The 23,040-nt window shown below is 40.7% G+C and overlaps 2 long non-coding RNA genes across 3 annotated transcripts in view; one reads left to right on the top strand and one right to left on the bottom strand.

The window, feature by feature from the left end:
• LOC147703623 (uncharacterized) overlaps nucleotides 1-23,040 on the bottom strand; it is a 145,715-nt gene that overhangs the window by 25,895 nt on the left and 96,780 nt on the right. The window lies entirely within an intron of this gene.
• LOC147703624 (uncharacterized) overlaps nucleotides 8,013-23,040 on the top strand; it is a 163,377-nt gene continuing 148,349 nt past the window's right edge. Inside the window, exons 1-2 of the long non-coding RNA XR_015297587.1 lie at nucleotides 8,013-8,130; nucleotides 13,762-13,853. This is a non-coding gene — a long non-coding RNA (uncharacterized LOC147703624). The remainder of the gene's footprint in view (nucleotides 8,131-13,761; nucleotides 13,854-23,040) is intronic.

Here is a 23,040-nt window from a genome sequence, read left to right on the forward strand (position 1 = left end):
ACAATGCCTGGCTGTTTTGCTTTGATTGTTATCTGCCTCCTGGCCCTGCTCGGGTGCGCCTCGGGGGGTTCTTTTATATCTATACCTGGGCACTATGGGTTGTAGTAGGTATAGCTGCAGGATTCATTCCGGACAGAGACCCGGAAGTCGCTGCAATATTTGCTGATTCCAACACAGGTATAAGTGTGGAATCTGCCAGAGGATTTTGTCTCGGTTCACAATCGCCCTGACTATTTCTAGAATGTAATTTAATTAATGTCTTAATGGAAAAGAAATTGTCAAGTGTGGCTTGTTCAAATCTGTCCAACCTCTCCGACAATACCTTTATCCTCTCGAGTATCGGGAGTATAAGTGATTTCGCAATTTGCTCTATTTGGGCAATGGGAAGAGTCTGGGGTATGGAACCTATAGAAGAAAGTGGCTCTAAGCAAGGGGTCACCAACTCAGATAGATTACGAGAAACCGGGCTACCTGCAGGTGAATCGACTCTTGGTGGTAGAGATGTAGGTTTTACTGACCTCCCCGGGCCCATTGTTTTCTCGCTTACATTATGTGTTTTTGTTTTAAATTTCTTAGAAGTTTTTGGGGGTCCCCCCTTCTGGCCGCTACCAACTCTTTTTCTTTTGATGGGAGCTAGATTAGGCCCTGTGATGGTCACAGACTCAGACTGCACTAAAGTTCCCTGGGGGGGCATTGTGTTACTGATGCATGCGTGTTTCCTATTTGAGGTGACCGTCTGCGATAGAATCAAGGGGTCCATCTGAGTTATATGTCCTTGCACAACGGACCTCTCAAGATTCTCCCCTGTGCTACTTGAACTAATCGATACATTGCTGAGTAGGATGCCTTCAGAGGGCTCGTCAATGTTGGCAGGGGAGACAGCCAACGATAGTGGCCCCAAAGACGAACGCTTATGGTTCAATGGTTCAGTAGAAAGGCGCCGCTCGTTAATAGCAATTTCTTTTTCAAGTACCGAATATGCTCGGGTAATGAACTGGTCTAGCGTGCCACAAACGCAGCCCCCCCACCCTCCTGCCCTTTCCTGTTCATGTAGACATTGCCATGTAAGATACTCTTATAGTGTGTTGATACAGCAAGCTCTATATTACATTAATAGTGGGATAGCACTACACTTTGCACAGTACCTCACAAATACTAGAACGGTGGGAGGGAGGTTAAAGAACTGGCCCTGCCCGACCTCCTCCGGCCTCCTCCGGCCGCAGACGGCCCCGCCCTTGTCCCGGGCTTCTCCCGGGACGCTCCCACGCGCTCCCGCGCAGCGGAAGTAGCCAAATGTTTTATAGAAACGGTGCAGTGGGCGGTGACAAGCCCCGTTGCAGGTGATGGCAGCCCAGAGCCTTCTGGGACTTAGAGTCCGGTAACCTGAATGCGGCATATTCACTATGTCCAAAGAGCCCTCAATGGCCTTTAGAAAAGCGGTAGTGCTCCTCTCGACCCCTGGTAAGTAGCGGTATTCCGCTAAGCGCTCCTTTCAATCCCGTACAACAATCAGCACACTGAGAAGCTGTAAATCATGATTGAGAAGGAGTAGCTCTGGAATGTGTAATATAATTGGAATGTAATGTTAAATCCCCTTTACTGGTGAAGTTGGATTTAACATTCCTATTTTAGAGATACCACTATAGAAAGTTGACACGTCTCTGCTCTCAAAGCTCTGTTTGTCTCTAGCCTGTCTCCAATACATATCTGGGGTGGGCGACAGCTTGACTTTGTACATTCCCTCTAGACAACCACACACAAAGGAAGGTTAGGTGTGTTTGAGTGCCTATTTGCATCCTGATGGCTCATCCTGGGCAGGATGGGAAGGCGGCCAGCTGACACATACACCTGAATAGGCAGTGACCTGTCACCACACAAAGGGTTGATTACCCCCCTGTAGTGAGTCTGGAGCCAGGACTATGAGGAAAGGTCCTGTGTGCACTTCAAAGACCCTTCTTTATTTTCAGCTCATTCCATCAAGACAGGATGGAGAACCTCACTTCCTGAGTTGGTGTCCACTTTAAGATTAAGAGATACCTTTTTAACATGGCACCCACATGAACATGACTTCACCTTCTACTCTGGGACCACCTTAAAAGTTCTGGTTCTGGGTAACATCTCATACAGGGCAAGTCAACATAGAGAGTAAACAGATCTTGAGTCCTCAATAAATAAAATAAGGAGGCGTTCAATTGAGACTCGAGGTGCAGAGGTTTTTAGGCATCGGAAGGCGGCCTGGCTGTCCCTTAGGGAAATGGTAATGGATATAGCCTAAAAGGCATGGGTGGCATCCCAGTAGATAGTATACAAACAGGTGGACAAGCTAGGGAAACTGCTCTAATAAATGTCAAACCGGAAGATGTAGCTGAGTGTCATAGGGGACTGGTGACCTCAAAACGGAGATTGCCAAACCCTTCACAAATTATTACACGCAGTTGTACTGAAAAGATCGCATAACTCAGGCTAAGATAAATAACTCAATGCTGCACCACACTCCAGTCTCGGTACTACAGAGAAGTGACAGAGAAATATTGAATATGCCCATTTATGGTTCCCAAATATTGTAAGCAATTAAATCCATGTCCTCTGGAAAAACACCTGGCCCTACTGGAATTTTTCAAAGATCAGCCAGCAAATTGGTGGATCCACAGGAAGCCATGTTCCAAGAAGCAGTTCACATAGAGACAAGGCTTAATGATCTCAGTGGTTTAATCATAGTGGTCATGCCGAAGACTGGTAAGATATCCAACATATATGCCTCATGCAGACTGATATCTTTACGAAACATCAAGGCTAAAATGATATTCAAGCTACTGGTCATCAGACTCACAAAGGTAGTAAGGACTGTAATAGGTGTTGATGAGAATGTTTTCATCCCTTTCCATGGGACCAGACTGCCTTAGATGAGCTTATGAAGCCTTAGCAAACGTTTAGAGAATACATCAGCCGGCAATGCTGCTCTCAATTGATATTTGAATGGCATTTGACTCGATCTCTTGGTCCTTCTGCTACCAGGTCCTGGAAAAAAAATGAGATTTGGACCAATGTTTTTGTCTTACGTATACTTTTTGTATTCCTCCACATGGTCCAAGGTGTGAAAAATGGTGGGCTCTCCAGACCCTTTCCAATAAAGAGGAGGACACAGCAGGGGTGCCCATTGTCCCCTGTCCTCTTCATTATAACTACACTGCCTATTTGGATATCCCAGGATGCTCAACTTAGTGGTCTTGACTGGGTAGAGTATTAGAGGACTGCATTGCGTTATACAGCATGCTGCTCTTTGTACAAGACCAACAGATTTCAGTCCCCAGAAATATACAAATCCTCAATGTATATTGTAATGCCTGATGACTTTGAGTTATTTGACATGAATCCATTTTAATGCTCAACCCCCCCCCCCGCCCCCGTAGGATGTGACATAGATGCCATGTTTGCTGTCCCTGGGCTACCGGTCACTGGAGGCCCATTTAAATACCTAGGGAGTTACATATCTCTTTACCAAGAAGAGAGTTGTAAATGGAACAAAGCCCTGCAACTACATAAAATGCAAACACAATTGGTGGCCTCCCGATTTCCAACATTGGTAGAGTGGCGCAGTCAAATATGATCTCACTGCCACAAAAGTTTTATATTCTCCAAAACTATCCCCTATTGTTGCCTTCAACCTCTTTTAAATCATTGCACTCAACATCACTTCTTTCTTTTGGGGGATAGGCCACCTAGAATGGCATTCATGAACTGTGTGCAGCCACCATATAACAGCAGTCTATTTGTATTTAATACATTTATTTAGAGGCAATTAGCCATCCATAAAATCAATATATAAAACAGTACAAATATAAAAACATTAAAAAGATACAATTCATTGGACCGGCTCAAGATATATGCATAATATATGCATAATTATATCTTTAAAGACAATAGTGAAAAGGGGTTTACAATCAAATAACAATACCACAATATATTAATAAAAAGAGTTGATATACAGCACTTAAAAAAGGCATTCACAACTTGGTGGATTCTTTTCCCTGTGGTAACATATAGTTATTATAACGGAATCGTCCATAATTCAGCAAAACTAGAGTGGAGAAGGAGGACAAAAATCTGATATTGGGTTTGTCATGTGCTTCCTACCTGCCCTAGCAAGCATACTCAAATTTAGTCAGTTATAGGGACATACAAATACATTAGATGAGATGTACTTCAAGCACATATCGCCTCCCAGCAATACACCATAGAGATTGCATCCTAATTTCTTTATTGTGGGAAAGTTAGCAGGATTTTCTTTCTAACATTGATAACAGCCCACATAAAAGATGCCATACTACAGCAAATCTCCGGGGATTGGATGTATAAATACACAGGTCGACATTGCGAGAAATGTGCACCTCTTAGAATTGGTATAATGTTGTGCTTCCTCTGATGGTTAAAACTCCTACAAAAAAATACCACATGCATAGTATTCTGAGCCATAACATCACTACAGGGGAAACTGGTTAAAATTGTAGACCAGTCATTCATGTTTGGAAAAACTGACCAGCCAGTCAAAGGTGCCTAGTCTTAGATGAGTCAGAGCAAACTTATGTTTTGCAGTTAAAGCTGTTTTAAGATAGGGTTGCATATCAGAAGTTGTTAAAATCATTTGATTTTTCAAAACACTGGGTTGCAGGTTTCGGATGTAAGTCTGACGTTCTCCAGATGTGTTATGGTTTAGTTTTTCATAGAGTCCCTACTAATAAGGTCTATTGTCTCAGGATTCTCAAAGTACTCCAGGTGGCCCTGATAATTAAACAAACATTGATTTTAGTGGTTCGTGGGACCACTGCTTGCTCTTAAAAATGCTTTTACAACCATTCACAAAGGGGAACGGGTCCCTTGGGGACCGCTCTCATTTGCAAATGGGTTTCCATCTACTTGAAGTAGGAGGTAATATTTGAATGTCATGCATACAGTTAGGATTCGATATTTGGAAGGGATGCCCTAAGCATGCCCCTTCCAAATACCGAATCGCAAAACCATTTTGTGATTCGTTAACAGGTTACCAAATCACAAATTAAGGTTTAAAGCATTTTTTACCTTCGCAAATGGCCCGATTCCGCTAATCAGCCCGTTTGTTAAGCCAAAAATGCTTGAGGCATGTGCCCTTAGCCTTATAAATTGACATCATCAGCTCTGGTGGATTTAAGCCCAGGTATCTGGTAAACCCTCTGAGTGCCATACAGGCTTTACTACATTGCAGCTTCCTGTTGGAGATTGCCTCATTCCATAGTCACTATTTATCAAATAAAATCCCCAAATAGAAAAAAGTACTAGCAAAGCCTATAGTTTTTCCATGTATTTTTAGATCTCTCTAGTTAGTGGTTTTCTTCCCACATTGCATGATAAAACTTTTGGATTAGTTTACCAAATGCCCGATATCCTGCACGTATTCAGAAAAATTTGTCAGCAGGGACTGAAGAGCAAGTGGAGTTTGTACCATGTGGACGGTGTCGTCAGCATAGAGAGGGGCTGGTACAGGGCAAATCGCTACTTGCGGTAGATCTTTGGCAAAGCAGCCAGCACCACACCCACACTGTTTATATATAACGAGAACAGAAAGGGGGCCAGGACGCAGGCCTGTATCACCCCCCTCTCTACCCTGAATGCTTCTCTGCATTACCCTCTGATAACATATCTGACCCTTGCATTACATACCGAGTATAGGCCCCTCAAAAAGCTAATGATGGATGTTTCTACCCGCAGGTCCTTCATAACTGACAGCAGTCTTAGGATAGTGAATGTGCAATTATGCTACTGGGTGGCTAAGAAGCTTTACATCAATGACTGTGTTTTTTGGACTTGCATGCCTAGATGAAATAGGGGTACGGACAACACTATATAGCATGGGAATGTCCCTCTCCCAACTCCTGCAAGGCCATACCATCAATATCAAGGGTATCTGTTGACTGTTGATTTAAAAGTTTAAAATGTTTTGCATGAAGTAGGAAGAGGACCCAGTTGTGGGTGGGGGACTGTATTCCCTCAGCGTCCAAATTGGAGGGCTTTGAACCTTGGGACAAAACAGACATTTATCACCTTGGAGATATTTGGATATCCACACAACTCAAATGATGGCAGACCTTAGTGATGTGTATGAATTGCATAGGTCATAGTACGGTTGATTGCAGCAGGTCAGGCATGCCTTGGAATTTTGAAAAAAGAACAAAACCCCCAACCTGATGTAGGATTGGAATCTATACTGGCTTTAGAAAAGACTGAAAACAACGGTGGTTCCGAATATATTAGGCCTGGGAGTTTACATGCCTGACTCTTTTGCTGTTGAGGGAGAGGTGGAATACAGAAATGGGCGTGCTTGATGACAGTGACTGGCAAGAAGCCAAAATAGCAGGAAGTGAGTCGACAATCTCATTTAGATTATGTCATATCCAATTTGAATTAGGCCTGGGTGGTAAATTCCATTCCGCTCACGGAATTTGGATAATTTCGCGTTCCACTGAGAACACAGAATTGCCATAAATTCTGCGAGATATGCAGCATCTTAGGGGAATTTTTTTTGCTTGTTCGCAAGATATTTTCCCCCGAGCATGCAAACAGCATTCGCGAACAGGAAAAAATCATTCGAACGGGCGGAACAAGCAATTCCGCTTGTTTACGGAATTTATGCGTGCTCGCTGAGATTTTTTACCATTTCCCGGAGGTTTGCTTGGCGTGAACTAGCTAATTCCGCCCACCCCTAATTTAAATGTTTCCATCAAAATTATTATGCCTCTGTCAGGTTTCATAAAATGACACCCTATTCAGGTTGTGTGAGATGAGTGGAAGCAGGCTCCTTTTTACATATAATGTAGGAATGTTCTCTGATATCCATGAACTAGCCCAAGATTCAGGCAGCCTTGGTTGGGGTTTCCATTGTGTGGGATGCCAGAACCATCTTGTAGGGGATAGCATTGGAATGAACTGTTACTGAAAGTGGTTATTTGGTGGCAAAAAGAGACATTGCTGAAGACTGACATGCACCCACTGACCCGACAAAGACAGAATGGCTACAGGATATGGATTACAGTGACTTGAAGGAGAAAGTGGTGTGTGAAAATAGGAGTTGCCTGAGTGAACACAAAATAATTTGGAGCAGTGATGGAACCATTTTCAAAAAGTATAGCCAAGTTGATGCTGATATGAGGGCCTGCGACATTGTAATGAGATACGCAAGAGGGAATTATGTATTACTTTGATATGATTTGCCTTTCCTACTTTACAGTGTTGGCTATACATGGTCTACCATATGCTGTTTTTAGTTCATAAAACAATGAAAAGCCGTTTAAAAAATAGAAATCTGCCATTTACCCAGCGGAGGAACAGGCCCCTCCAGCTTGGGAGAGAGATCCTGTTCATACCTCGAATGCATGTGCCTAATCGTATGGCTGAAGGTGGAGATTGCAGAGGCACACAAATAAATGGTCACACTCACATTAATGTGTCCATTTGATCAGACGTAAGAGACAGTCAGGTACAATCTTATAACAGAAATATTGCCCACTCAGAAAGGTGAATAGAGACATTCCAGTTTATGTGTGAATAGCTTCATCAGAGAGCGTGCTAATACATTTCAAGCCTAATATTTCAGTTTTCTGTTTTAATCAACTTAGACGAAGGTGCCAGTTCACATGCTCTCTATCCAAGTTGATTCTTCAAAGCAGATGAATTTATTTTAGCACTTAATCTCAAAAGCTTTAAATGTTGTCTTAATAAATTAAATTAAAAGCAAAGTTCTGCGTAAGTGGGCAATTGACTTCTTAGGATATTTATGTACACATAACTGGAGAGAAGGACAACTTCTGTATACACTAGAGTGTCACAAGGGTAAAAGAAGCATGACAGACACTGCTTGGTGTCCTCACCTGTCTAGTGCATGTGTTCAAGAATACATTGTCTTTATAATAGACCCTGTTTTTTGTTTATCTTGATATTAGAATAGTTATTGTCTGCCTGAAAATTGTGTGTCATGTTTACTCCTCACTACCCCAGGCCTAGAAGTGGAGCCAATAGGCACTGTCAGAGACTCTTATATAGGGCTGACCTGAAACAGTGAGCACAACAGTCAGCTTCCTGAATTGTAGACGGCAACCACAGGTGAGTGCAATAGTTATGATTTTGCAGAATGAGATTGTGATAGTTCAAGGTCACTTCTGGTTGAAACTGACCCCCTTCAGCCCAAACTAATGACATAGGGAAGGACTCATTTAGAGATTAGTGGAATGAGTGTTCTTTTTTTTATTAAATTGTTTTTTATTTGAATATTCATAAATCAATAGCAATAAACACATGGAATATAAAGCAATAGTACCAGAACTACATAATATTACAAGAAGTAAGGAAATGAGGATCAATAAGAGAAACCCATGAGTATAACGTAATCATAACATTGTATGTAAAAATAAATCGATGGGGGAAAATAGAAAGAAGAAAATAAATGTGGGGAGACAGTAGGAAAGGAAAGAAGAGTAAAGGATAGAAAAAGACAATGAGAGAAGTAGAAATATGATAATGAATTACATGTTAGTAAGTGGATATATATGTAGTAAAGGGTAGCCAAAATAGATCTGATTTAATTATCTGGCGTACGTTTAATAGTGAAGAAAGTGTAGATATTCAATGGACATCACAAATAAAACCCCACCATGTTGATACAGATAACTTAGAAGTGTCTTTCCAACAGGAAAGTATACCCTTAAAAGCAAGTGCAATTAAAAGAACAAACAACAAAGGTGTAGGTGAAATAGGATCAAAGTCATAAGACACAGATTCAAAGAAAACATTCTGAATTGATAATTAAATATTACATTGGAAGATTGTTAACCACTTGGACACAAGAGGGAAATAGTATAATAAATGAATTAGGCACCTAAGGTAGAGAACATGAGCAACATAATGGCGAAGCAGTTGGATCAATTTTAGAAATACATTCAGGTGTAATAACAGCTCTCTTGTAAACAAAAATGCAAATAGAACAAAGGAGCTGATGAAATTATTTTAATAGTTGGCAAATTGTAACAATCTCTTTATGTCCTTTACATTGCAAAGTTTGGGCCAATCCACCACCACAGATCCCTTTTGTTAATTCCTTTATCTGATAAGATGAACCCCACAAATGAAGGATAATGAACCTCAAAAATATTATTTTTCAATAGTAATCCAAATGTGAGTTATTAAATGCCCTTGTGCCTCTTGTATGTCTAATCAGTGGTTTTTCCCCTCATCACTAGTTTTGATTTGAACAAAATGAAAAGCTCCTCTCAAGTCTAACTTGGCAAATAGCTTGACAGTGTGGGCTTGCTCTAAAAGGTCTAAAATCAATGTCCAAATGTACAGATTTTTTACAATAGCAGCATTCAATTCTCGATAATCCACACATGGTCTCATATCACCAATCAGCATTGATCAACATGGTTGCCCCTGTCATTAATGTGGAACATCTGATGCAGTTGTTAGTTAAATTATCATCAATATTTTTCTCCAAATGTTTATCCTTCTTCATGGTCAGCCAATGTGTCCCTCTATGTGGAATCTATGTTTTGAAAACAATTATATTTATCAATCATACTCCTTGTGAGGAGGCAAGAAATTGGTACTCTTTTTGCTAAATACATCCTGGAATGATACATAAGGTTCAGGAATGTGGTACTCAATTTCAGTTGCATGCAAAATGAAGCATCAAGATAAGGGATTTGTTTATTGAGACAAATCTTTTAGAAAGCAATGCTCTTTGCAGTATTCTCAGGTAAATTGCACATTAGAAGGTTTCAAATGTGATGCCTGAATATGTTGGTGGAGCCAAATTGTTCCAGAGACAATGTAGAAATTAGAAGTATATATTAAACCAAAACTGATTTGTGCACAATGTCCTAAATGTTAATTGAGCTGTTACTAGTTCTGAATGCTATATAAACCTCACTTGCGGTTAAGGATGTACAGCTTATATTTTTAATGAGTTCGGTTGTGGTCTTTCTCATTGTAGGAATATTTTGTAATTCTGTGACTTGTAGGCCCATGAAGCAGCCAACTACCACAAGTCAAATAATATCCAACATTTAAGATTTAAGTGGGCAAAATGAAGTGGCTGGCTTGACCTTCAACAAAAGCCTGCTCTACTTTGAGCAGGCACTTGTAGATCTGAATCGCCTGACCTTGGCTTGAAAATTGAGGTTGGGTGTTCTTGTTTCACTCCTTCTGTGGACATTTCCTCCAAAAATGCCCTGCTATCTCATATTAAATTATTTTATGATCTATTTATGCTTGGGACAAAGACTTTCCGGCATTGCTAATTTGTATGGTCTCTTCCAAAGGTGTGACTTGCTTGGTGTCAGTTGGACAGTTAGAATATATCCACCAGATTCCCACATTTTTCTGCACTCATTTGTTTTTACTGATAATCTATTCGAAGCACTACATCAATTAATTCATTAGGTTTAGTTGGCTAACTGGTCACCAGCAACAAAGCAATATTAGTATGTGATTGAAAGCAGTGGGTTAAGCCTCATCAGTCCACACTGATTCTGACTTTAATTGAGTGGATTGATTAATATAGGTAATAACATATTTAGCACCTTGCCATAAGGTGATTAAGCCAAGGTGCGCTGAAAGCTTTGAGGTAACCATTGAAAACTGTGCAGTCCCACTAAAACATGCAGATTATCCTGAGTCAGTATAGACTAAAGAAACGGTAGATCTCATGTGAATTTATCAGGTGGCACCATGTTAGGAGACCCCACATAGAAGACCTTAGACGTCTGCGTGGAGTCACATGTTCTATGTGAAGCGGAACTACTAGAATTTTGATTAACAGAATCTCTGGATTTAGAGCTATTTGTTTCAAAGAATGTAATAAATATGATCATTAACTACTAGTGGCCAATAATATACTGCACCATAGCTGCCGCAGATTGGGATTAGAACTCATGACAAAGAATATTACAGTGTGGCAAACTGTAAAGGATTTACAGATCTTGAACGAGAGAGTTTAATGACAATCAGGCACACTCTCTAGGATTTAATTATGCTTATCATGAGTAAGCATGGATAGCAGAACAACATTCTTGAGGCAACAAGGAATGTGAGTGGGGGAGAAAAGAGATGGACAGAGCCCCACAATATCATGTGGTGCGGCTCTCAGACTTCAGGAGAATCATGGTAGTATTCCTACAGATTAATGTAAAGCCCCATAGTACAGATGCTAAAACAGACAAATATTTACTACCGCTCACAAACAGAAGATGAGTAATAACAAAGATGGTTTTTGTTATGTTTACTGGCTTCAGAGTGGCAGGGCACAGTGAGCCTAAGCCAAGGTGGAGAAAGCAGGTATCAGATATGGTGAACTCCAGGTTGAAAGCAAACCTGAAAAAAAGAGACAACCAAGAGACAAATAAAACAAACTAAGCCAAATCATAATTAAAATACAGGTCAAAATTCAGGCAGAAGCCGGGTAACTAAGTAATCTGAGCAAGGATCAAAGCAACAAACATGAAGGACAGGTATGAGGGTGAATGAACTAGAACAACAGCAAAGGAGCCAAAACACACAGAAAGTTGCTAGGCATCTTCCAATTGAATTGAACTACTTAAAAAGCACTGCTGCCACTCATGACCTGGATGTCACACCAATTTATGTTCCATGAAGTAGTGTTGGTATCTTTGAAGCCATACCTGGTCTATTACAATTTCACAGGGATTCTAGCAAAATCTCTATGGCATCTTTTCCCACAGCAAGCCTCAGTTTCTTCATACCTATTTCTTGCTGACAATTACAATTATTGTAAATTACACAGAACTGAAAAAAGGCCAAATGACCACGTAAAATCTAAATGAATCCTTTCAGCTTTAAAGACTACAAGTAACTTTTTGGGCATGATCCTATTCACGGAAAACCCATCAAAGAAAATATATTCAATCAGCCTAGCCTTGCTTCCTCTACAGTCAAGGACATACATGTGAATTCACTAGAAAGAAGTGGGACACCAGTATGATTGTGTCAAAATATAGGCAAAGAGAGCAGATTACTCATTATGGGTCTTTACTCCTTCTTAAGTTACCAAACCTAAGTACAGTGGTTGCTGCCACACAAGGAAGTAAAGTGGAGAGGGTGGAAAGGAAGAAGGGCGGGGAATAATAATAATGTTTAAAACTTTTCTGTCGCTGATGCTGTTCGATGCCTCTGTGGTTCTCTTTTCCCATCAGTCACTGCGAAAGCACCCCCCCCCTCTTCAATCAGACACTGCTCTCATGCTATACCTAGCACAAGGACAGTGCCAGGTTTGGTCTGAGCTACCTGGCCTGCCACTCAGACAGCTCATAAGAGACTGTGCTGTTTCTCCAACCCGGCTGTGCAACACAGCTGGGTTGGAGTGCGTATGTCGAGGTGGCCAGTCTAAGACGGACGGCCAAACTGAAATGAACACTTTACAGTGCCCATCCCTCCTCCCCCTGCCATGGCCCGGCCCGCAATACCCTACAATGACATTGGCTCAGAAACAGAAAAATAAATTGATATTATTGTTTCATTATCTTTTTTTTCTGTGACTGACTTTGACCAATAGAGTGACACTCCTCCATCATTACGGAGGAGCCGCCCCTGCCTAAGTATCCATTTATTTTTAAAACTACCCAGTTAACTAACTCTTCAAGTCAATTAACATCACTGAGGATCAGGAATATGAAAGGCATAGAGTGCATTAATGACTACATGAATTTTGGAATATCAATAAATAAGTATTTGAAATGTATGAAAGGATTGCTATACTATTGTTAATCAACCCTAACTTTAGGCTTGTCACTAAGGGCCTGATTTAGATTTCAGCGAACAAGTTACTCAGTCACACCGGTGATGGATATTCCGTCCCCGAAATATAAATACTATTATATCCTATGGGATTCATATTTTACTGGACGGGATATCCGTCATCGTTGTGGCTGAGTAATGTGTCTCCCAAAATCAACATCAGGTCCTAAGTCTCAGAGCTAGCAACTTGGTCATGGAATATTGGCAGTGTTGACAGACAATGTCAAGCACCTGATGAGACTTTAACTCGGTATTTACCTTAATCACTACGTGATGTGTTTTCAGGAATTGTGAAAAACCAAGCCTCTCAACATATCAAATTTTATCAAGTATGAAGTATTTGCTACAAAAAAACGCAGGCCAGCTGAGTGGAGCTTTTATAACCCTAAATAGCAATTCATTAATAATGAAACTTCGATAGTTGAACTACAATCAAAAAATATCCTGATTGTTCAGTTTGAGGACTGCTTCTTGCAAAACATCATAATAGGAAATATATATATTTTCCCTCAACTTATTAGGAACAAAGGCGAAGTGCTTAATCAATACCTATTTTCCATCAATAGCAGTAACCAATCAGAAGATTCATTTGATCTGTTTATTCATATTCAACCCCCTCTTACATTGGCAATGAAAACCCTTAAACAACCAAGTACAACAATGACTAATTATACACTTAACTTTCCAAAGTTTCTGATTAAAAAGTTGAGTCCTACATTCTACTGTTGCAGTGCTTTAATTTGTCAGGTTGTTTTTTGAGTAACTGACACAAGTCTTACCAAAACCCCAAAAGCATATGGTTCTCAGATGGTCCTGTCAATTGAAGAGTATTGTTCTTAGCTACAAGAAGACCCCAGAAAGTTTTGAGAGCCCCTTTCCCCTTTGGGATTGTATTCCAGTGTCATTTAAAATGATTCAATTTTCCAGGTGTCTTCCTGGGAAGAACTTGAAGACCTCCTATTTGAGCAAAATGAAGTTTGCCACTCTTATTCTCTTCCTTGCAGTGGTTGTGGGCACAGGTAAGTTAGAACTCAATCAATTATATTTCCAACTAAACACTTTATCAGGCTGTGGTAGAATTTGTGTTCCTGGTAGATTTTGAGTAATTCCACCTCTGGATGGTCATTTTGAAATGTTACTTATTTGTTTGGATGTAACTGCAACTAGCTTGAGCAGCCATTGAAATCTGAAAGTCCTAGCTTACTTTCAACAGGGGCTCATCTTGGGACCAACATTTCCAAGTAACATTTGACTCTGAGACTTTACATTGGGGACATTTCCACTGATTCGAAGCCTTACTAGACCTTCCAACCAAACTGACATACAAATAAGTCTACTGGGGTGAAAGTTGTGCTGCTTTGCCACTAATACCTCTGGTCAGGCAAATTAAATTGTCTTGAACACAGGGAATGTGTACATTTGTACATAAATATATTTTATATTAAAATATTTGACCCCACAACCAAAGACTTGTTTTCCCTGCCCGGCACTCTCTACCCCTCTTTCAGCTTCAATGGGGGTTGAATTAGTAGTTTATTTTCTTTTTTTGCCAGCCCAACACCTGTTCATAAGTAGGAGGGTATTTACAACAAGGGGTGGTGAGGGACAGAGTCTCTGAATTAAACAGAATACTCTCACCCAGTCAAGAGATCAGGGCTAGATCCAACACCGTTTTTTAGCTCACTGCACCATCCCAGTTTCAGAACCTGGCTGTATGCAAATTAGTCTGTTCCTGTCCCAGTGCATGATGGGAACAGGGCAAACCAAACTACAAAAGCCAATTCTTACACTGGGAAGGAAACAAGCTACCGGGGACCGGTTTCTGGCATTTCAGCCTCTTCGGCCCGGCTTGCTTGAATCCTGATGGTGCAATGAGCAAGGGACTCACATCTGAGTATACCCTTCCACGCTTAGGGTGGACAAAAATATTTACAACAAGGGGTGGTGAGGGACAGAGTCTCTGAATTAAACAGAATACTCTCACCCAGTCAAGAGATCAGGGCTAGATCCAACACCGTTTTTTAGCTCACTGCACCATCCCAGTTTCAGAACCTGGCTGTATGCAAATTAGTCTGTTCCTGTCCCAGTGCATGATGTAGTTTAGTCTGCCCTGTTCCCATGATGCACTGGGCCAGGGACAGACTGATTTGCATATAGCCAGGTTCTGAGCTGGGATGGGGCAGTGAGATAAATAACGGTGATGGATCAAGCCCTGATCTTTGGACTGGGTAAGAGTGGTCTGCTCAATTCAGACACTCTGTTCATCACCACCCCCTTTTGTAAATCGATTTTGGCCACTATAGGTGTGGCAGGGTATACTCAGACATGAGTCCCTTTCTCACTGCTCCATCAGGATTCAAGCAAGCCGGGCCGAAGAGGCTGAAATGCCAGAAACCGGTCCCCGGTAGCTTGTCTCCTTTCTGGTAAAGAATTGGCTTGGTAGTTTAGTCTGCCCTGTTCCCATGATGCACTGGGCCAGGGACAGACTGATTTGCATATAGCCAGGTTCTGAGCTGGGATGGGGCAGTGAGATAAATAACGGTGATGGATCAAGCCCTGATCTTTGGACTGGGTAAGAGTGGTCTGCTCAATTCAGACACTCTGTTCATCACCACCCCCTTTTGTAAATCGATTTTGGCCACTATAGGTGTGGCAGGGTATACTCAGACATGAGTCCCTTTCTCACTGCTCCATCAGGATTCAAGCAAGCCGGGCCGAAGAGGCTGAAATGCCAGAAACCGGTCCCCGGTAGCTTGTCTCCTTTCTGGTAAAGAATTGGCTTGGTAGTTTAGTCTGCCCTGTTCCCATGATGCACTGGGCCAGGGACAGACTGATTTGCATATAGCCAGGTTCTGAGCTGGGATGGGGCAGTGAGATAAATAACGGTGATGGATCAAGCCCTGATCTTTGGACTGGGTAAGAGTGGTCTGCTCAATTCAGACACTCTGTTCATCACCACCCCCTTTTGTAAATCATAAGTAGGAGGGTGCATCTAACCCACTCCTTTGCTTGAGTGATGTGTCCAGTTCGCAAATTGGCCCATCAACAGGTGGTAGGCATTGCTGTAGATAGTGCCTAAATTAGAGTTTGTGCAGTAAGCTCTTCCAAAAGAGGTTGGTATAGGACTCTAGGGTGCTGGCTGGGTGACTAAGTCAAGGATTAGCTGAATGATGCTTGTTTTTTTAGGGCATCCGAAACCTACGCTGAGATGCGAGGGTTGTAAAGGGATGGACATCTTATAGAGGTAGTCAAGAAGTGAGCACACAGTTGTATAACAAAGTATCACTGACAAAAATATTGTCAAGAAAAATATTGTCAAAGAGTATTGAGTACACAAATATCAACTGTATACTTTGCATGTAAAGTCAAAAATATGCACAAAATAATTGGAAGACTACTATTTCATAAAATAGATATTATATAGCATTTTTGCATTTTTACTTTTTTACACTACAGCAATTTTAAAACATCAAATTAAATGATTCAACATTAAAAAGTTGTCTAACAGTATATAACTATAATAAAAATTATGTTACAAATATACAATATATATTAAAATATTCACGAACAAAATAATAAACAATATTTAAAAAAATTATCGTTTTATTTCAAAATAACAAAATGCAAATTATTTTTATTACAAACACAAGATATTGAAAAATAATATTAACATGAAAATACACAAATGCGAAATATTGCTAACAAATAAATATTAAACATATTTACAATAAATTATCTTCATTTAAACATTTTATTCTATTTTTGCTTTTTTTAATCAACACCATATATAGGGATACGTCACAAAACACTTACTATGTTCTTGTGGATGTTGCAATCATCCAATGGTAACTATATACATGTTTAGAGGCTTGCACAAAGATGAAAGAGGCATAAGCAGGTTTGTGCCATTTTCACATGTGTACATACTGGGAGTTAAGAGAGAATTGCACTAGCTCTTGTTTTTCCACTTCAATTAACCCCAAGCTGTAAGCTGATGATTAAACGGACTAGACAAAGGACACCCTTGCAAGAGAAAACACATTACAGGTATCACAATGAGTGTATCTGTGTTTCACCTTTTGTTCTTGAGAACAATAAAAAAAACAACACGAAGAAAGTACATTTGTGCTTGGTTTTCCCAAAATTCTACAATGGGTGGTAAAGTCAAGTAGAAGCAGAAATTGCAGCACACAGTCTTACTACTGAATGGAGCCCAAAGAGCTCGGAGGCTTTAGGTGTTGTTGATGGTCACCCAAGTCTATTTCACTATATCTATTCTGATTTCTTCTAATTAACTTCATTGTTTGTCACTTACCATATGCAGGCTTAATAACATTTAGGATGATGACAATTCCTAAATGAGGCTGTTATCTAAATAATGGTAAAATAATGGTAAAAGGTATTACTGGCAGTGTGAGGTATGGCCCAGCTGGAGTAACAACAGAAAAGTTTTCATCTAGATCGTGCTGTGTGCCAGGGTTGCATACCGCCCCCCTTTCTTTGTACGTCAATGGTCTAGAAAAATATTTATTGAATCTCAGTGTTGATTGTCCCCGGTCGGCAAACATAGTGTACTTGCCCTGATCTATGCCGATTATACTTTCTTATTTGCCAGGACTACAATTGGCTTGGAGTGATTACTAGGCCAGTTGGTTGTATGACATTACAACGCGGGCTTTTACTCCGCGTGCCATTACGACGCTGTTTTTACAACGCAAGTCGTTACAACGACTTGCGCTGTAAGCGCTGGATAGTGGAATAGTTTAATTTTCTATTCCAACTCCAGCCCACGTTACAGTAGGGAAGGTGTTGGAATAGAAAATTAAACTATTCCTTTTCCAACAGCGCCCTCCAGCGCAAGTCGTTGAAACGACTTGCGTTGTAAAAGCAGCGAAGTAATGGCAGCGCATGGTAATGCCCGCGTTGTGATGGCTGCTCACCGGCCAGTTCTGTGCCTTCATTAATAGTTTAGACCTGATAGTAAATATAGTAAATTCAACAAAAATCTACATAATGGTCTTTGGATCCAGAGACAAAGAATATAATGTTTTGTTTGTTAACAGAATGGAAATTAGTAAGGTCCCCTCATATTCTTACTTGGGAATACCATTTGATGTTAGACTGACTTAGGGCATTCTGAAAGTTGGCACGGCAGCCGCTCTAGTTAGGAGTATAGAAGTTGTTTTAGGTGTGGCAGCCAGATTAAGTGGTAAACCAATCAAAGAGCTGATAATTAACAAATCTAAGTGCTGCCCAGCTGCCACATCGGGCCAGGGAAGGTAGAAAATGCTTTTAGAAAAAGGCTGCTAGCCATGCCTACTTAGCACACTAGTGTTGTATGGCATTTTTGGACCCAAGTGAACTTTTCCCGATTCATGCCCTTATATAGGTACCACTCACATTGCCCTAATATAGGCATAAAAATCATACCCATATTTAGACATAGCCCATGCAGTCCAAATACCGGCATGGCTACTTCCACCCATTCCGAAAAGTTGTTGAACAATGTATATATGGTAGATATGTAAGTACTATCCATATTTTGTACAAAAAGTGTCAGTAAGTACTGTACATGTCAAAGAACTGAGTAACAGTACATCTTTTTGTTGCCGTATATAGAAGGACATATGATTTACACTTATGCAAATGAAATAGAATATGACGTAATACAATAAAATAATTAATGAATTGTATGTCACTCGAGTACTGTGAAATTCGTGTTCACTGTTGTGATAAATTTGAAAAATTGTAAAAATAATATTGAATGACTCCTTCAGGAACATTTTTCTATTGTGTTATTGATTATACCCAGTTCCTTGGGAATATTGGGTTACCCTATTAGTCTTGGCCCACATTTATCAGAAGCAGTTCTGCCATTTAGGGCACGAAGCCTGTGTACAACACAAAGGACTTTGAGCTGCAAAGCTGCATCTGTCCACTTTTTAATAGGTAGAAGTGTCAATTGGGGGATATTCCATGGGCCATCTTCTTCCAAGGTAAGATCTATGTCATTGGTGTCCAAGGGTTCAAAGCAGCAATTTAAGTCGCCTGCGACTTTAATGTTACCTTTTTCTCTATAAAGATCTAGGAGTAAATCTAGCTCTTCAATAGTATGCAAGGGTTTACCTCCTGGCATGCCCCTAGAATAAACATTAAAAATGAATAACTGTTTGGATCCGGGGCACTGGATTGATATTAATAAAATATCGCTGCTATTTGTATCAACCTGGTTGATAATGAATCGTCTATCTTGTTTGATCCATGTCAAGAGGCCCCCCTTTGATCGACCTCGAGAACTGGGGACAGCAGGGACATAAAAGGAAAGATAACCGGGTCTAAACTCAGGAACATTCAACCAGGTTTCCTGTAAAAGGATTAAATCCTGACTGTCTATAAAGGACAGCCAGTCCAATGATGTTACTTTACTTCTGAGCCCAGCCACATTCCAAGAAAACGATGATAACACATTGGATTCAACGTCCAATAGTTGTTATGTTTTGTTATGTTAAATGAAACTTATATAGCGCACTGACACCAGAGGTTTCCTGGCGCTGAATGACAAAGTGAGTGAGTGTAAGGTCTAGGGAGGCAGAGTTAGGCTGATGAGGGGAAGAGGAGGGGTTTGAGCAGTTTCCTGAAATGAAGAAGGGTAAGGCTGGACTTGATGGAGAGAGGGAGAGGGTTCCAGAAAGCAGGGGCTAGGTGTGCAAAGCGACGGCCACCGAATTTCTTGGTTTTAACTTTGGGGGCAACTAACAGATGGAGGTGGGCTGATCGGAGGTTGCGCGTAGGTCGGTGAGGGGTGATGAGTGTGTTAAGAAAAACGGACTAGTGCAGTGGAGGGCTTTGAATGTGAGGCAACCCAGTTTGAAGGCCGCTGTTTGTTCTATGAGCAACCAGTGGAGTCTATGGAGCAAGGGTTTTGCCGATTGCCACTTGGGAGTTTTGTAGATGGTTTGTGGCCTGGTTCTGTACTACCTGGAGGCGACGTGACAATGATTGCGGAAGTCCGTAGTACAGGGAGTTGGAGAAGTCCAGGCGGGATAGTACCAGGGAGAGGATAACCTGGACCAGTGCGGCATGAGGCAGTAGGCGGCTGACTTTACGGATTTTCCGGAGCTGATGCATACAAGAGGAGGTCACAGCGCTCACTTGGGCTTTAAGGGAGAGCTCGGCATCGATGATCACACCCAGACTTTTCACCAATTTGACCGGGACTGGGGGGGGGCCTAGCTCAATGGGCTAGAACTGTGGGCCCCAGTGGGCAGGGCTGGAACCAGGGAGGAGAAGCTTGGTTTTCCCTGGATTTAATTTTAGTTGGTTGTAATTCATCCACTGTTGGATGTGGATCATGGCGGCATGGATGTTGCTGACAGTGCACAGACAAAATATCGACTCCAAAATATCGAATGGACAAAATATCGAGTTAAAAATATCGACAATAATAAAATATCGATAACAAAAATATCGTTGGCCAAAATATCGAATAAAATAATGATAAAAAAATATCGAGTACAAAAATATCGACTCAAAAAAATTTACAAGACAAAATATCTATAAATAGTCAAAGTAAAAAATTTCGATATTATGTAGAAAAAAGGTTAATTTTTTTTATTTTTTATTAATAGTAATATAAATTGTAGTTAATGTTTAGGAGCGGGATGTTGGGTTAATAGGGGATAAGGGTGGGGAGTAATTTAATAATAATTAATTAATTAATATATGTTTGTAAATATTATTAATTAATATTTAATTGGTAATTAATTAATATTAATTAGTTAATTAATTAATATAATTTTGTACATATTTTTAATTAGTAATTAATTGGTAATTAAATAATATTAATTAGTTAATTACATTAATTAGAGTAATTTATTTATATATAATTTTTAGTTATTGTTAATTAATTTATTGGGAAAAAATAATATTAATTATTAAATTAAATTAATTACAGCTAATGTGCTGCTAATGTGCTAATATATTTACTTTATTGTTATTGTTAATTAATAATTAATTGGTAATTAAATAATATTCATTAATTTTGGGTAAAGGAGTATTTTTAGGGTTCTGGGTCAGTTTTCAGTTTTTGGGTAAAGGGGTATTTTTAGGGTTCAGGGTCAGTTTTCAGTTTTTGGGTAAAGGGGTATTTTTAGGGTTCAGGGTCAGTTTTCAGTTTTTGGGTAAAGGGGTATTTTTAGGGTTCAGGGTCAGTTTTCAGTTTTTAGGTAAAGGGGTATTTTTAGGGTTCAGGGTCAGTTTTCAGTTTCTGGGTAAAGGGGTATTTTTAGGGTTCAGGGTCAGTTTTCAGTTCTTGGGTAAAGGGGTATTTTTTGGGTTCAGGGTCAGTTTTCAGTTTTTGGGTAAAGGGGTATTTTTAGGGTTCAGGGTCAGTTTTGGGTTTTTGGGTAAAGGGGTATTTTTAGGGTTCAGGGTCAGTTTTCAGTTTTTGGGTAAAGGGGTATTTTTTGGGTTCAGGGTCAGTTTTCCCTACTGTTGCACCCACTGGAGTGGAAATAGTAATTTTAACCCCTACGCTATCCAACGCTTTCCCTACGCTTGCACTCTTTGGAGTGGGAATAGTATTTTTTACACTTCTGGTATCGTACGGTAATATAATAGTATCTTATTTAATTATAGTATGGTACTATATATATATGTTTTAACAAATAAGATTGTAAAAAATTATTTTTATTATTTAATTATTATAAGTTAATTTAAGTATTTTTAAGTATATTTTAGTAATTAAATTTGAATATTAATTTAATTTAACACTGTTTTTAATAAAGTCGATATTTTTTACAACTATATTATTGTAAACGATATTTTGTACTCGATATTTTTGTACTTACCTGTTTGTAGATACAAACTCGATATTTTGACTATCGATATTTTGTCCACGATATTTTTGCAAGTCGATTTTTTGTCCCTCGATATTATTTCAGTGATCCGTTGCTGACTGCATTAGGGGAGTGGAGTGGGAAGACAATCTGCAAGTCATCAGCGTAATTGTACACTGTGATGTCCCAATTCTGAAGTGAGTGAATCAAGGGCCGGAGGTAGAGGTTAAACAATAGGGGCGAGAGGGAGGAACCTTGGGGGACTCCACAGGTCATAGGGGTTTTGTCCGCTGTGTATGGACCGAGGCGGACGGCTTGTGTTCTTCCAGTCAGGAAGGACTCGATCCATTTAAGGGCGGGACCCTGGATGCCTGCCTGTCCGACGCGGTGGAGGAGGATGTTGTGGTCCACCGTGTCGAACGCGGCCGACACATCCAGGAGTACGAGGGCTTGGGGGATCCCCGCATCGGCATTCCTCCTCAGTGTGTCTAGGACTGGTTGGGCTCTAGGTGGCAGGAGGTCTCGATGAAGCTTGAGAGACATCAAGTGACATGGGCCTCCATTAGCTTGGAGTCGTAGGGTAGGAGGGAAATGGGACGGTAGTTAGAGGGTTCTGCGGGGTCCGCACCAGGTTTCTTGAGGAGGGGCACTAAGATGGACTCCTTGAAGGATCTGGGGACGATACCACTGCTGAGAGAACCGTTCAGCAGGGGTAAGATGCAGTCGGGTAGATTGAGGCAAATATTCCGCAAAACCGAGGGAGGGCAACAGTCCTTAGGGGAGACCGATTTGACGCGGGTCGCGAGTTCCGCTAACGTGTTGGAGTTGAGGATGGGGAATTGGGTGAGGGTCAGTGAATTGTTGGGGTAGATGTCCAGGGGTTGAGTCTGAGGAAGAGGGGGTATCGAGTCCTTAATTTTCGTGATTTTTTCGACAAAGAAGAGATTGAGGGCGTCACAGGTCTCTTGGGTGGGGGTCTGAGCTGGGAGGGTTCTGTCGTCTGTGGTCAATTCATTCATAATTTTGAAGACCTCCTTTGATTTATTGTCCGCTGACGAGAGCCTGTTTAAGAAATGCTCCGACTTGGCTAGGGTGATAGCAGTTTTATATTCTTTGCGTGCAGCAGTGTATAGCAATCTGGCTGGGTCAGAGTAGTTGCGTCTCCAAGTCCGTTCCAGCTGACGCACCTTCAGCTTGTGCTGCTTAAGGTCATCAGAGAACCATCTATGAGAGTTGTGGTGTCTGGTACGAGGGAATTTAGTTAGGGGGCGAATTGGTCACTGGCCAACTTTAGCCAGATGCCAATGTCACCTTCCATTACATCAATGTTGGCAGGGGAAATGATGATTGGACGAGTATCGGCCAGAGT

This window comes from Lissotriton vulgaris, chromosome 7 (assembly GCF_964263255.1).
Source record: "Lissotriton vulgaris chromosome 7, aLisVul1.2, whole genome shotgun sequence".
Classification (NCBI taxonomy): Eukaryota; Metazoa; Chordata; class Amphibia; order Caudata; family Salamandridae; genus Lissotriton; species Lissotriton vulgaris.